The sequence below is a fragment of the Mytilus galloprovincialis genome, chromosome 3 (genome assembly GCF_965363235.1).
Source record: "Mytilus galloprovincialis chromosome 3, xbMytGall1.hap1.1, whole genome shotgun sequence".
NCBI lineage: Eukaryota > Metazoa > Mollusca > Bivalvia > Mytilida > Mytilidae > Mytilus > Mytilus galloprovincialis.
This window is the reverse complement of record NC_134840.1, coordinates 49465680-49482634: the sequence shown is the minus strand read 5'-3', so window position 1 is coordinate 49482634 and position 16955 is coordinate 49465680. Positions and strand designations below refer to the sequence as shown.

At 32.9% G+C, this 16955-nt stretch overlaps 1 long non-coding RNA gene across 1 annotated transcript; it reads right to left on the bottom strand.

The window, feature by feature from the left end:
• Window positions 1–540: 540 nt before the first annotated feature.
• Window positions 541–10211, bottom strand: LOC143066459 (uncharacterized). The gene is made up of 5 exons (XR_012975627.1): window positions 10091–10211; window positions 7944–8119; window positions 5313–5426; window positions 2200–2358; window positions 541–963 (listed from the first exon to the last, which is right to left on the bottom strand). It is a non-coding gene; the product is annotated as an uncharacterized LOC143066459 (long non-coding RNA).
• Window positions 10212–16955: the final 6744 nt, after the last annotated feature.

The following is a 16955-nucleotide window of genomic DNA, read 5'->3' as shown; positions in this document are numbered from 1 at the left end:
TGAGTGGAAAAAAATAATGACTGGTTTTATCCATAATGGATTATGCCCTGCTGTTTAAAATAGGTACTGTGTTCATTTGTTATGCTCTCCAAGTATGTTTAAATGGCATTATATTTTCAAATTTTCAAGCTTTTGTAGTTCCTAATTTTAAATGTATTGGTCTAAAAATAATATCCAGTAAAAAGTGCCTGAGGGTCTAAACCATTCAAGATCATGATACATGATAGGACAGATGAAACTGCAACCACTTTAATTGAACTCAACACAAGGCCCAGTTAACTAATACTGTGGATTTATAATTATTTGTTTAATTTCAATTTCCATGGATATCAATGGTAGAGGTGAACCACTATGATATGTGTTCCTGTTAGGATATATCTGTTCCTGGATATATGCAGACTTTGGCAAAACCCTGAAATCACATATCCATGAAAATGCAAGTGTTTCTCTATTCATGAAAATTGATACCCATGAAAATAAATGAATCCACAGTATATGGTTAGTAGATTAAGAATCTAATAATTGATAATAACACTCAAGAAAAACACAACTTTTATTGATGTTAATTTGCAGGTTTTATTTTTCATAAGATTGTGTTGTCTTTACTTCAAATTCAAACAAAAACCTATAGCTAAGTAAAGAAGGTTAAATGACCTGAGCTATTTACTGTTAGAAAGTAGGAAAATCACAAAAAAATAAATTTATTGAATGTGTAATCATTAAATTTCATTTGATTTAATGTAAGTTTATCTCTTCTTTGTTATGCATTTGAGTTTCAAGCATCCACAGGTGTCTGCCACTTCAACTTTAATAGCATCAATCTTCCTTTTAAGTGTACTGATGGCATCTGGAGTACTTTGAACTGGACATAAAGCATACAAGTGGTATACCTTGTAAGTTTTCACTCCCCAGACACTTCTTAGTCCAGCTTCTACTCCTGTACATGCTTTATCTCCGGTGTCACTGAAAAAAAAATTAGGATGCATGTTTGGTTTGGAGAGTAGACAACCTTGCTTTGGAATTATGTACTAGTATGTATCCATGAAAAATTAGTAGCAAATACATGTACTCCATTTTCTAAGTTAGAGTTAAACAAATGGTTTAACTATCAAATCTCTCATTTGTCACCTAATACATTCTTTTTCTATAACAGATCAATTTAGCAATGCTTTTACAAGAAAGGTTGCATTTTTAATGTGAATTTTATTTTCCCCTAATTTACCGAATGATTTTCATAGTAGTAGTAGTGTATATAAAAAATAATTTATAACCAAACAATTAGATATTCGTTTATATGTCAAACATATAACAAACTATTGGTGTCAAAAGCTGTCAGTGTGTACTGTTTTGTGTCTTCTTAATAATCAGAAAAATGAGAATTCCAATTAAACCTCAACCTCGTCTTTCTTTTGGTGATTATCACACTGATATTGTATGGTCGGTGGGGAGGGGGTTCTGGTGTTGCTTTTGAATGGGGACATATGGTTGGAAACCTCTTAAAAAATGGCTAGATCCGCCACTGATATTACGCTTACTGAATGGCAATGACCAAACCGGCACCAAACTGACAAAACAAATGATATGACAAACTTGAGTATAACTGTTCTACTAAAGATATCATTTTAACACTTTTTTTCTACATGTGTATTCCATACCTTCAATATGACAAACATCTTTAAGTTCATGTATATTTGGATGCCAACACGACAGCATCATGCATGGCTGATACAGTGATGTCTTAAAAAGACTTGAAACAATAGTTCCAATCTTTACAAAAATGAATCTAAAAATCCTGAACTATTCCGATTTTCTGACCACAAAATGCATATATTTTGTATATGAAAGTAGGTCCAAATATCGTTCGTCGCCTTTGAAACTTTACACGGTACTCACGTTGGTTACATTTAAATTGAATGTTGAGGTGGAAACCACAGAAACAAGTGCCTGTGGTGGAAACCCGGCCAATATTTCCTAAAGGTCTTGTCGAATCGTAACCGGGTTTCCAGTAAAGAGTACTCGATCCAATGAGTAATAAAATCAGAGTTAGTATGGCTCGGTAAACTCGTATAATTGCTAACTTCTACGTCGTTAGTTCTCTCAGAGACATATAATACAAATAATGAATTACATGTACATGCGAACCTGTAGTGTTCTTCGACTTAGCCTGTTTTTTTTAATAAGACTACATGTAATACTTACGGATGACATTTTTTATGTGGTATGTGTACGTGATGGAGTCCATGTAAGAGTTGACACACATCAGTACGATTGTGATGACGTTGCCACCTTACACCTTCTAAAGTCCTTAAATAGGCTTCTGCTTTCTCAGCTGATGTCCCGTTCTTCGACAAGTGATACCTGAATACACAAGTTAACATTTTAAATGTAGGAGTATTTAATTTGCATACAAAAAACATAAAGACACTTTTTGGTATAGTGCTTATTTACATAATAAAAATGATTTTTTAAGATACACTACACGGTAGCCTATCGTTAATCGAGACATTAGATAAAATTGCATATTTTTTTCTCTGTAAAACCAAGGACGTATAACTAATATACGTCCTTGGTAAAACCAAGGATTTGTACTTACTATACAAATCCTTGGTAAAACATACAGTAAAATTCAATAAAATTAACTTTTAAAAATTCAGAAACAACGGCAACATGTAGTGTAGACTTTTCCGAGTATAATTGTATTTACTCAATTCCAATAAGAATACAAGTTACAAACAAATCTAGTACTAAACGGTGAAACTGACTCAGTGTAACCGAATAATTAATTTACAACAGGACTGACATATATATTGACTTGTTAGATATACTGTCCTCATGCAGGTTACACAAAAAAATGTAACAGAGCATAGTGAAAGTATAAAATGAATTGCAAACAAATCTAACAGCCGAGAGAGAAGTGAAACTTCAAAGAGTACTATGAATTTACAAACAAATTTTACGTAGATAAATGAAAGTGCACCATGATTGACAAACAAATGTAATGTAGAAAAATGGAAGTGCACCATGAATGACAAACAAATCTAACGTAGAAACTGAAAGTGCACCATGAATGACAAACACATTTAATGTAGAAAAATGAAAGTGCACCATGAATGACAAACAAATCTAACATAGAAAAATGGAAGTGCACAATGAATGAACTGAAAGTGCACCATGAATGACAAACAAATCTAAAGTAGGAACTGAAAGTGCGCCATGAATGACAAACAAATCTAGCGTAGAAAAATGAAAGTGCGCCATGAATGACAAACAAATCAAGCGTAGAAAAATGAAAGTGCGCCATGAATGACAAACAAATCTAGCGTAGAAAAATGAAAGTGCGCCATGAATGACAAACAAATCAAGCGTAGAAAAATGAAAGTGCGCCATGAATGACAAACAAATCTAACATAGAAAAATGGAAGTGCACAATGAATGAACTGAAAGTGCACCATGAATGACAAACAAATCTAAAGTAGGAACTGAAAGTGCGCCATGAATGACAAACAAATCAAGCGTAGAAAAATGAAAGTGCGCCATGAATGACAAACAAATCTAACATAGAAAAATGAAAGTGCACAATGAATGAACTGAAAGTGCACCATGAATGACAAACAAATCTAAAGTAGGAACTGAAAGTGCGCCATGAATGACAAACAAATCTAGCGTAGAAAAATGAAAGTGCGCCATGAATGACAAACAAATCAAGCGTAGAAAAATGAAAGTGCGCCATGAATGACAAACAAATCTAGCGTAGAAAAATGAAAGTGCGCCATGAATGACAAACAAATCAAGCGTAGAAAAATGAAAGTGCGCCATGAATGACAAACAAATCTAGCGTAGAAAAATGAAAGTGCGCCATGAATGACAAACAAATCTAGGACCTTTATGGATGTAAAACTTGGGGTCAGCTACCCTACCGTGAAACTGAAATGTTGGAAATAACTCAAAGATATTTCGTCAGATTTATACTAATGATGGATAAACGTAGTCCGACTGACTCTTGTATTAGTAATGTTGGCTTGTGGTCTGTCGAAGAATATACTGATAAAATGAAACTTTTGTTTTTTGGGAGATTGTGTCGTGCAAAATCGACAACAATACATAAACGGATGTTTAATTTTCGTATGGACAAATATTAACCGGTGAGTCCAGTCAAATATCATTGACCTACGATTATATCAAAATTTTGATGAAATATGAATTTGATGTTTTTGTTGAAAACTTTGTGGTTGAAAACTTTTTTCCAGACAAGCTACTGTGGAGCAAAATTGTAAAACAGACTTAAGACATATACGAAGAAAACAAATGGAAACACTCAGTTGAACGGCGACCAGAACTTAAGCGGTACCATAAAATACATACATGTTTGACGGAGCATCGTTTGTTACGACTAGCGGTAACTTATTCATCTCTTAATTCAAAATTTATGACGCTTGTGAAATTAGGAGCCATAGCTATTCAAACAGGCAAATGCTCCTTGTGTAACTTATATAATACGGATACTTATGCATTATATACTTTGCTGTACATCTCTTTTACAAATTCGGACAGAAATGTTCTACAAAATTGTCGATATTCTTGACGTAGAAGATTCCGTTCGTTTGATGATGACGAAACTGTCGAGTCGTTACTTGGAAGTATGAATCATACCATGCAAACTTTAAATGCTGATGTATGGAGCCTCTTGATGTGCCACATAGCAGATTATATGTATAAACTATATCAGGTCTTCAATTATGATCTTTATAGTCACATATTTGATCTTAACTAATATTGTTCTTGTATTAAATTGGTGAATTATAGACGTTTTGTTTTCGACTCTATTTCATATAATTATGTAACTACCTATGGACTTTTTGTTATTTCTGTTTATATACTTTGATGTTGTTTAGAATATGTAAATATGTTAGTGTTATGTTCTTGAATCTGTTCTTATAATATAAATTGAAAAATCTTCATATATATATGGAGGAAATAAAGATAATCAATCAATCATGAATGAATGAATGAATGAACTGAAGGTGCACCATGAATGACAAAGAAATTTTAACAAAGAAAATCGAAAGTTAAGCATGAATTTTATCGGTTTGCGTATTTTTATTTTATTGATTGCTAAAATAGGATAAATTGGAAACGTTTAACACCACACATGGTCCACATTTAACAATGTCAATCAACATTCTCCCCAGAAAAAAATATGCTCCACCTGTAAATCAGTTTCCGCCGACGATATAAAAAAGCAATTTGTTTGTTCTTTCCATTACCTTGTGATGGTGAATTTTATATAAAGCTCTGTACCATTATTTGCTTACTTATGTTTAAGGTCTTTTGCAACTGTGCGTGCTTGCTCTATGTCCTTCTTAAGATGTCTCTTGAGTGGTTCTTTTAGGCTTTTTATGTACAGCTTTTCGTCTACTTCTAGATTCCTAAAGTAAGAATCAAATACTGTAATGTCACAAAGATTTTAGTTACAGTGAGTTACATCTTCGCGTATATCGAAAGAATAGGAATGTCAACAAAGTCTACTAGTATATTATTTCATCGAGTTTAGTAGTATTTTCATGAAATTTGAGAAGTTTTGGGTTGCTAAACGGTATATCTAAATTACTGATTTTCTAAAATATAAAATCGCAAACAAAAAACGAAAATACCAGTTTTTGTTATTCGTAATTATTACGAATTGAATTTGATATTACATTTTTTTTGTAATCCTTGATAACGAATTCAAGTGGTAATAACGAATTTCTAAAATCATGATAACGAATTTCCGGAACTAAGTATGACAATTTTTTTTGGTCGTATATTGGTATCACGTTATCGTCGTCGTCTTCGTCAGCGTCGTCCGAAAACAGATGGTTTCCGGATAATAACTTGAGTATAAGTAAAAAGAAATGAATAACATTTTAACACAAGGTTTATAAGCACTAAAGGAAGGTTGGGATTGATTTGAGAGGTTATGGTCCTAACTGTTAAGGAATTAGGGGCCAAAAAGGGCCCCAAATAAGCATTTTTCTAGTTCCCAGACAATAACTTGTGTGTAAATGTATGGATCTTTCTGAAATTGTACCATAAGGTTTCATACCAAAAAAGGAAGGTTGGGATATATTTTGGGAGTCATGGCCATCATTGTTTAGGAATTAGGGGCCAAAAAAGGGGCCAAAACAATACTTTTCTAAATTGCTTATTTCTTGACCAATTTCAATGGGGTTTTATTCTTGAATTCTTAGGATTCCTTAATATGCAGAATCTAAGTGTATTAGGTTTTTGGATTTAGGCCCCCGTTTTTAAATTGGTCCACATTGAGGTCCAAAGGGTCCAAAATTAAACTTTGTTTGATTTCATAAAAAAATGAATTTTAGGGGTTCTTTGATATGCCGAATCTAACCGTGTATTTAGATTTGTTATTTTTGGTCCCGTTTTCAAATTGGTCTACAATAGGGTCCATAAGGTCTAAACTGAATTAAACTTAGTTTTATTTTAACAAAAAAATAATTATTGGGGTTCTTTGATATGCTGAATATTAAAATGTATTTAGATTTTTAATTATGGGCCCAGTTTTCAAGTTAGTCCGAATCAGGGTCCAAAATTAAACTTTGTTTGATTTCAACAAAAAAATGAATGTATGGGGTTCTTTGATATGCTGAATCAAACCATGTATTCATTTTTTTTTATTTTTGGGCCCGTTATCAAATGGGTCAACATTGAGGTCACAAGGGTCCAAAATTAAACATTTATGTTTCATCAAAAATTGAATTCTTGGGGTTCTTTGATATGCTGAATCAATCCATGGCCATGTATTTAGATTTTGGATATTGAACCAAAATAGGTAATTTTTTTATTTTATTTTTTTTAAGTTCATTAGACCACATTCATTCTGTGGCAGAAACCTATGCTGTGTCAACTATTTAATCACAATACAAATTCAGAGCTGAATGTTGTATTCATACTTGCCCCAACTGTTCAGGGTTCGACCTCTGCGGTCGTATAAAGTTGCGCCCTGCGGAGCATCTGGTTAAAGTTTTCTTATCATTTTCTGATTGAACAGCTTGAATGCAAAACTGTTTGAAATATTAAGTAATATATCATATTTTGTGGTAATAATTCACTTGATGATTTATTGTTCTTTCAAATAATGAAGAAGATAAAAAAACAGTTTAGTTTAACTCTACAAATAAGTATGTAGTCTAGTCGTTATAGTTTTATGGAATGATACTCATTCTAACATTGACATTTTACTTTTAGATGTTGAATTATGCTGTTTCTGGTCATACAGAGGAAACCCTGAATCAAGCAAAGCAGTCACTGATTGGTATGATACAAGATGCAGATTTTGACAACTTACGAGATCTGACATCTAATTATACCAGGAGGCCTAGTCCAGAAAAAAAAATGAATTCTTGGGGTTCTTTGATATGCTGAATCTAACCATGTATTTAGCTTTTGGATATTGGACCATAATAGGTAAATGTTCAATTAATTTTTTTAAAGTTCTTAGACCACATTCATTCTGTGTCAGAAACCTATGCTGTGTCAAATATTTAATCACAATCCAAATTCAGAGCTGTATCAAGCTTGAATGTTGTGTCCATACTTGACCCAACTGTTCATTATTCTACCTGTGCGGTCGTATCAAGCCTCCCTGCGGAACATTTTATTGGAATACGTGGTAACTAATTAAAAATGCAATAACAAATTTTATGAATCGAAATAACGTAGAGTCCAAATTTTATTTTTGGGAGGTCCTAAATAGGCTTCCGTACTTTTGGAATACGTCATAGTCTATATCAGATAGATATTAAAAAAATAAATGCTATTACTTTTTTTCAATTTGTGTTCATTTTAAATTCCAAAACTGAAATAACATTACGTGTCACCACTGTCTGACAGTAGATAATTGTACTGAAAACGAAAATAATTTATAGATCAAAAATAAATAAACCTACTTTTTATCAGGTAATGCATATGTGGTATAATGCTGTTTGATTCTGTGTTTCACTGGATGAGGTATGTGAACAACACACACGTCTGCTGGAGCAGGTGCTGCTGCTGCCGCCGCTGCTGTTTCATTAGCCGCATCGCACCTTATCACCACAAATGCAACAAAACACAGGGAGAAGAACTGCAAAATGATAAGTCAAATTAAATTGCACCGATAGATATAGTTTGAAGAGAAGAAATGTACAGATTGATAACAAAAGAGTTAACATCTTATTAGTTATTTGAGTTGATTTGTCTAATGTAAGGGTTACTTACCTACTTAACAAAATGAGGAAAAAAATCCATGAAAATATTCCTCTTGATACTATCTTTTGATTGTAAGAAGCTTCTGTCCAAGTTTGGTAAAAATCCAGGATAGTTTATGAATCTAATAAATGTTTTAAAAATTTTAACTGCAGACTGTGTGTAATGATAACTGGAAGAAAAACTAAGCCCATTTATAGGTAAAATACGATTAAACAAGTACAAAATTTTGACAAAATTTCCTTTTAGATACTAGCTTTTGATCATTAACAAACTTCTGTCCAAGTTTGGTACAAATCTAGGAAAGTTTCGAAAGTGATTAAAATTTTAAAAACTTTAACCTCAGAGTGAATGTATTGTTTCCCGGCTGAAAAATAAAGTCCATTTATAAGTAAAATACGGGAAAAATGGATTTTTTTCTCTCACAAATTTACTTCTGGATACTATTTTATGATAATAAACAAGCTTCTGTCCAAGTTTGGTACAAGTCCAGGATAGTTTAAGAGAGTGATTAAAATTTTTAAAACTTTGACCACAGAGTGAATAAAATGTTTCCCAGCAGAAAACAACTAATAGATATAGGTAGATGTGGTGTGAGTGCATGTCAATGAGACAACTCTCCATCCAAATAACAATTTATTAAAAGTAAACCATTATAGGTCAATGTACGGCCTTCAACACGGAGCCTTGGCTTACACCGAACAATAAGCTATAAAGGGGCCCGAAATTACTAGTGTAAAACCATTCAAACGGGAAAACCAACGGTCTAATCTATATATAAAATGAGAAACGAGAAACACGTATAAATTACATAAACAAACGACAACTACTGTACATAAGATTCTTGTTGTTCGGTGTGAGCCAAGGCTCCGTGTTGAAGGCCATACATTGACCTATAATGGTTTACTTTTTTTTCATATTGTTAATTGGATGGAGAGTTGTCTCATTGGCACTCACACCACATCTTCCTATATCTATTGACTTAGGACAGATACAAACATTTGCAGCGGGATTAAACGTTTTAATGGTACCAAACCTTATCCCTTTTTCTGAAACAATAGTATAACATCACAACATAGAAAAACACACGATAAAATATCAATTGGAAGGCTTAACTCAATCAAAATACGTAAATTAACACACTATGAACAATTCACAAGTAAAATACGGAAAACAGGAATTTTATTTTTTACAAAATTTACTTCTGGATACTATCTTATGATCATAAACAAGCTTCTTTCCAAGTTTGGTAGAAATCCAGGATAGTTTAAGAAAGTTATTAAAATTTCAAAAACTTTAACCACAAAGTGAATATTTGTGGACGCCGCCGCCGACGGAATGTAGGATCGCCTTTTCGAATAAGGTCGAAGGCTCGACAAAAAGGAATCTGAGATTTCGAAATTTTACAATTGATATTACTTAGATAATGCACAACTATGTTCGTGAACCCCTGGGACATCATAGTAACGAATAAAAAAAAATGTTTTACCTGATTTTGATAAAGGCGTTATATCGCTCTTTTTTTCCCTCACTATTTTTTTTTTAAATTACTAATGCCGGTGATCATTACAAAAATGTGTAATCCAATGTTATATATAATCCGAGCGGTTCCTTTCCTCGAAACAATGAACCCATTTGTCAAACTGCGATGTTACATGTTATCTTCGGTAGCGAAGAATACAAACTGGCCCCCTCCTCTCCGCGTCCTAAATCAGTCTTGGCCAAAGAGAAGACGAAAGGATGGCAACATATTTTTTCTATAAAGGCTTATGATGCTATCCATTTTAATTTACATTATTATCCTGCTAAATTAATAAAAATAACTATAATAGTATACATTTGTACTTACAAAAATCTTCATGGTGATTTGAGAATTGTGTTGTTTTACCTACAGATTAATGCCTATTTATACAAAATACGACCACCCTTATGCAGGTTATCAGAACAGAACTGGTAAAAACTTGTCTATATCTATCATTTATTATGTTGGAAAGCTAAAGATGACTTTTATGATATGTTAGGGAGAGGTTTCTATAAACAACACAATGGTTTACTCATTAGCTAACCTGTTATTTAATGGAGCGGTATAAGCTCATTTCGCTAAGAATGATTTAGTTAAAATAAAGTCATTTTTTATTGACCTCAATTCAGAGGTTTCTCTATAGTTGCTTGATATTTTTCACGGTAGCAGCTTGAGAAGCTTTTGAGATCATAAGACGTAATGATATATTCAATATTATAATGTACATCTTGTACCTCTTGACCAGGTTCACATTACCATATATGGAAAGCTCAAATAATATTTTTATTTAATCAAATCAAGCTTTAAGAATTTTTCTCTTTTTCCGATTTATGCGTTTTATCAACGACATGTTTGTGTCAATAAGTCATAACTCAACTCTCATATTTGTATTATAATGATTTGCATACCTCATATTTACTTTGGCACCTCTCATTTCATTTGTTAATTTAGTGGGATTCGTGTTGCCCAGTCTTTAATTTTCTGTGTTGTGATTTTTATACTGTTGTTTGTTATTTCTCGGGATTTTTTTCCTTGACGTAGTCAGTTTGTTTCTAATTATAAGTTTGAATGTCCCTTAGGTATAATTCACAAAAAAAGCGCTTCGGACGCATGAAATTATTAAACGTGTTGTTTTCAATTTTTCACATCACTGGGTCGATAACTTTGCTGGTGGACTATCAGTCCCCGAGGGTGTCATCAGCTCAGTAGTCAGTACTTCAGTACTGACATGATTTAACAAACCTTTCTAAAATTGTCCGTTTATAAATTTTTAAATTATGAGGAAACTAAGGTTTCAACTATCACAGGCAAAGTTGACTTTAGATGAATTTGGCTATTTATTTTAAATATTTTTGACATATAGCTCTTCAACGGTTTCGGAACTTATACATCTTTGGATTTTAAATGTTTGGCTTTGAGCGTTCCTGATGAAGGTAAATCCAGAAAAGCGCTTCAGACGCATGAAAGTTACCTTTAGATGAATTTGGCTATTTATTTTAGGTATTATTGACATATAGCTCTTAAACGGTTTCGGAACTTATACATCTTTGGATTTTAAATGTTTGGCTTTGAGCGTTCCTGATGAAGGTAAATCCAGAAAAGCGGACGCATGAAATTATTAAACGTGTTGTTTTCAATTTTTCACCTCTCTTTAAGAATTGTTTAACAAAAAATACTCTTACTGAAATTTTCAATGATATTCAAAGACCTGGCTAGAGATATCTCTAAGAATTCTATCCCAGCGGTGATAACTGAGGTTTAATCAGAGGATTGTTTGACGTTTGCTGAACGTCCAGTGGCAAATATTTGAAGCGTGTTCAGAACGAGATTCACAATAAGTATTCAACAGTTATGTCATGTAGTTTGGGATCAATTGGAAAGATTGGCAGAACATTTCGAATGTCACTGGACAATGATGATATACATTAAGGTTGGCAGAATTAAGGACTTACAATAGGCAGCCTACGGACCACTCAGAGGTTTTTTTCAGCGTGCATCGGATTTAACGTCCCCATGCCGACCAGACGTGGCTGAGAATTGATACATTTCGCATTTTGGCAACTGTTTACTGTCGGTCGAAGAAGAACAAGGGATTATATATATTTTCAACCCTTAGGGACATAAATAAGAAGAGAAAAGTACTGAAATAACAATATGTTTTCAGGAGAGAACTTTAAATGTTATGCGTGGAAGAAAGAAAAATCGGTCTAAGTTTCTTGCGTACATACAATCGTTATTATCATGTAGTTAGTCTTCGTTCCGGCTTTAAAATAAAATGTCTCGATAAAAAATCTACAAAACAAATCTCAGCAATGGCAGCAGTAACATTAAAACAAGGTAAGACGGGGAAGTTCCATAGCATACACTAAGACCATCATTATACCCAAAGATGTGTCAAACAAAAAGGCTAATGTTACAATTTTTACATTGCTTTTTAACATTATATACTATTGACAAGTTGTTTAGTCTCATTTACTGCATACATTATCTTGTAGCTAAAAACAGACTTACCGGGAACTATTATGTTATAGCAAGTAAGGTGTACATCTGTTTTTTAGCTCACCTGATCCGTCGTAGTTGTCGTCGTCCGTCGCCCGATAACTTTTACAAAAATCTTCTCCTCTAAAACTACTTGGCAAAATTTAACCAAACTTAGCCACAATCAGTATTGGGGTATCTAGTTTAAAATATGTGTCTGACGATCCAACAAGCCAACCAACATGGTCGCCATGGCTAAAAATAGAATAAAGGGGTAAAATGCAAATTTTGCTAATATCTCTGAAACTATCATGCATTTAGAAAAAAACAGCCTCGGGGTAAAATGTTTGCAGACGAACCAAACAACCCGTTGTTGGGTTGCTGCCCCTAAATTGGTAATTTTAAGGAAATTTTGAAGTTTTTTTGTTAGTTTTCTTAAATATTATTATGTTTAGAATGGACGATCTACAAATAAGTCAACAAGACCAAAATTGTCAATTGATCCCTTAAGGAGTTATTAGCCTTTATAGTCAATTTTTTTAACCATTTTTCGGAAAGTTTTGTAATCTTTTACAAAAAAAATCTCCTCTGAAACCACTCAGACAAATTTGACCAATCTTGGCCACAACTATCATAAGGGTATTTTGTTTTAAAAAATGTGTCCGCTGACCCAGCCTGCCAACCAACATAGCCGACATGGCTAAAAATATAACGTAGGGGTAAAATGCAGTTTTTGGTTTAAATCTCTGAAACTAAAGCAAAAGTATAAGGATTGCATTATTCCATGCATCAATGTAAACAAAAATATCAGGTGAGCGACTTTTGCACCCAATCAAATCTTCATAAAACTATTATTATTAATTTTATTTAGGTGTTCTGACTGTTTAGTACTAATCCTATTAAATAGAAATTCCGAGATATGCTTTCAGGTCTACTTAAAGTATAACCTTCATTTGGTTTTAAGAAATTAACATAATCTAGTAGCCTTTTGATTAAACCTATTTATTATTTATCCCCATGGAAATATTGCTTTAGTTTTCATTGTCATTCCCTTCGAAAACATATACTAAGATATGCATTGCTTTTTCTATCTAAGTAATTAATGTTTTTCGTTGCATTTAACAGCCACCTATAACTTACAATAATGATCCCATAGACCAAAGATTGTTGACCTATAACTTGCAGAAATCGAGAAACTTTACAATTCAGAAACGTTTTAAAAAGGAACAAAAAAAAATAAACTGATTCAGTGAATAATAATTAACCTTTACAGCTGTCATCCCAATGCTAACAAGTTAAAGGTTTGGTTGGCTTGCTCGCTTTATTTGTATTATTGTTTGCTCATGCATTGTCATTTAAATTGACATTTGAAAACAATATAAAAAGGCGGCGTTCAACTTGTATGCATTATATTTAAATTTTATTGGACATTATCAAATAACCAAAACCTATATATACAGCTTTAACTCCGCCTACTTATATTATTTGCAGATGTCAATCTTACTGATTACTTTTTAACTTAATTTTTATTCGAGCGTCACTGGGCCTGATGAGTCTTTTGTAGACGAAACGCGCGTCTGACGCAAATACAAAGTTTCAATCCTGGTATCTATGATCAGTTGATTTACAATGCTTGAACAAACATTAATACAAACAAAGCAAGCAAGCCATCCAAACCTTTAACTTGCTAGCAGTAGGATAACAGCTTTAACACAAAACTACTTATGAATCAACTTCCGTTGAAGCCGGACTATGGGATATTCGTTCCGTAAACATGACTAAATAACCGGATCTTTTGTATGGGCTTATCGCCTTATGGTTGATCTCAGATGCTTTATTTCACGCGGTGATCTAATAATAAATCAACACAATGCCTAAACGAATAAACCTTCAAATAAAAAATATTTATAAATTGGATATTCTGAGAAAAGTATTTTTTTTGGTTTTTGTAGACTGAAATACAAAAAATAAACTGAAAGTTTCAGTAGATGAGGCATAATGAAAAGTATTGGTTGAAATTTTTATTCTGCTAAGTTTCTGCCTACAGTACTTCATTACTAATATTGGTTAACAAATTGTTATTTACTAAAGTTTTGGTAGAAATAGACTTTCTTGGTTTATTTGCCGATGTGAGATTTTCTCTATCTACTTCTACATTAGATTACTATGGTATTTTTGTTAAATAATATATTTTGTCCCTGTGTCAGTTTATTTAACTATACGTCTATAGGGACCATATTGATTTGTATAGAAATTCTTGGTGTCTTGGTGTAAGTTGTTCCAGTGGTTTAGAGTTAGAAGATAATTTCTAATGAGAAAAATTGATGATTTGTTGAAATTGACTTTGAATTAGCCTTATAATACAGTAATTGTGAGTACGCTCAGATCAGTACTTTGTGTCGTCTTTCTGGTAGTTTGAATGAAGTCCAGCCCTTTCAAACTGAATTTTACAGTTTTTCTTCCTACAGTGTGTTGTTACACCACTGTACCAGGCAAGTGGAGGATGGTCGCTCACAAATCATATGAAAATCTAATCGAGAAATCAAGAAAACGCCTTTTTGAATGACTACAAAGTGAAAACAACCGTTACCAGCATCTATACAAATATGTGCAATATAGCCACATTCTTCGGGTGCCTGTTTTTCACTTGTTTAGTTTGTTGATATCTGACATACGGCTAGTAGTTTGTTTTTCGGTAAACAAATTACCATAAGTCGTTGTTTTTCTCTTTTGAATAGTTCAACATTTTGTCATGCACTTACAATACAACATGGATTTTGCTTATTGTTAAAGGCCGACTGATAGTTGAGGCAATAGCTTACATGAGTCTTTTAGCGACAATTGATATGAAAAGTGACTTTTAAAATTGTACAATTTTACAATAATTCTAAAGACTACATTTCATCTATTACTTATAGAATCTAAGAAATTAACCTCATTGCGAAAACAGAACCATGAAATATTGTCAAAGTAAAGTAAGTTACATTTGACAGACTTCTTTAACACATGCTAGTCTCAGTGAAAACCAATTATACCTGCCCTATTCAAAACATTTTGAGAGGTGTTAGTTATTTCGTTAATGAACGCAATATGTCCAAGTTCTTTTTAGTATTTTACATTTTACGCAAACAACCTGTTGCTCTTCTTTATACCGGATTATCTTTTACTGTTGTTTTTTTACAAAAACAATGTCATAATCCCATTTTGTCAGATTAAATGGTAGTTTCCTAATTGAAAAGATAGGAACTCCAAAGGATATATAGTATTTAGCTGAAGGCCAGTGATTTTGAGTTTGTTGGTTTACATGTGCCGCATGTTACCTAAACCTTTTTTTTCTCTTGTTCCTCATCTTTGGGGTACGGAATATGAATTTGCTCTTTGCATATCAAATTAGCAAGGATTTCAAAGATTAAAGCTATAATAAACTATTATTAAGGTTGCTAAGACGGCATCATTGGAAACATAACTCATTATGAATATCCTATCAACTTGTGCATAAGCCATGTGAAAAATTGCTGCTGTTTGCTTAAAAGTCCAATGTAGAACTATTCATCGATATAAAGGATGAAGGACGAGCAAGAATAAATATAAAAATAAATCAAATAGTTAGATTCTGTGAAGCTTGTGGTCGATCGGGTAGAAATTTCGACACCCATTAGAAAATTGGGATATGTCCCTAGTTTATAAAGACATTCTAATAATCAACTGCCAAATTGGCTTGCAACTGCTTAATCAAACTGGATCATGGGTACAGGATTTAAATTGTGTTTTTTCATTTTTTTGCACTGAACATTTCTCATACGCAACACAAATAAGATAGTATTACTCTAGTTGTTTTGGGTTAATTTGTTCATTCTGATACAAACCCTTATTCAACTACACATAATTGAAAATCATTCATATCATCATGACCGAGTTGACTTATGAAAAAAAAATCGGCAAAAGAGGAATCATTCGATTCCCAAATATGGATAGATAGATTGGTGTTTTCCCCAATGACAATGGACGTGGGAAAACACCTATCCGATAGCCTTTAACAATATTCAGTGCAAACAATGAGACAAACAATTCAAATTTAATTTAAACAAAAAAAAGATAAATGTCCAGTGGGATATATAACACGCATATCAAAACAATATCTTGTTGATGCCCGATATGAACATCAGTATTGTCAATATGTATGCATTTGTTGGTTTTAAGAACTGAAAGAGCTTATTTTATTGTTTTGTCAACTTTAAATAAAGCTTTTGGTTTGATGAATATGAACGACTGTTACCTAACAATACCAGGTCAAGGCCTGAGTGCAAGCCGTTGTTTCGATCTGATATTTGCCATTGAGTACTTAGGGCGTAGTCTGGTTGGCTAAAGTTTAAGATAATTTTCCCTAGTAAGGGTATCTGTCTTCCTATTGAACTGGTCTACAGTTATAGTAACCTGTTGTGCAACCACTATAAAGACAAATGTTGAGGCCCAAAATTTTAACTGAACACTCTAACCTAAAAGAATGCAACGTTAGCCAACCTTTTACTATCTACATTACACCAAAGCTAAATGTTTTAAAATGATAAGGGAGCTACCATTTGATTTTTACGGGGGGGGGCTAGGATGAAAAATTTTGTCCTGCATTTTTTTTAGCTGTAATCTCTGTCCTGCCTTTTTATTTTTCACTCTAATCGGTCCTGCCTTTTTATTTTTCACTCTAATCGGTCCTGCC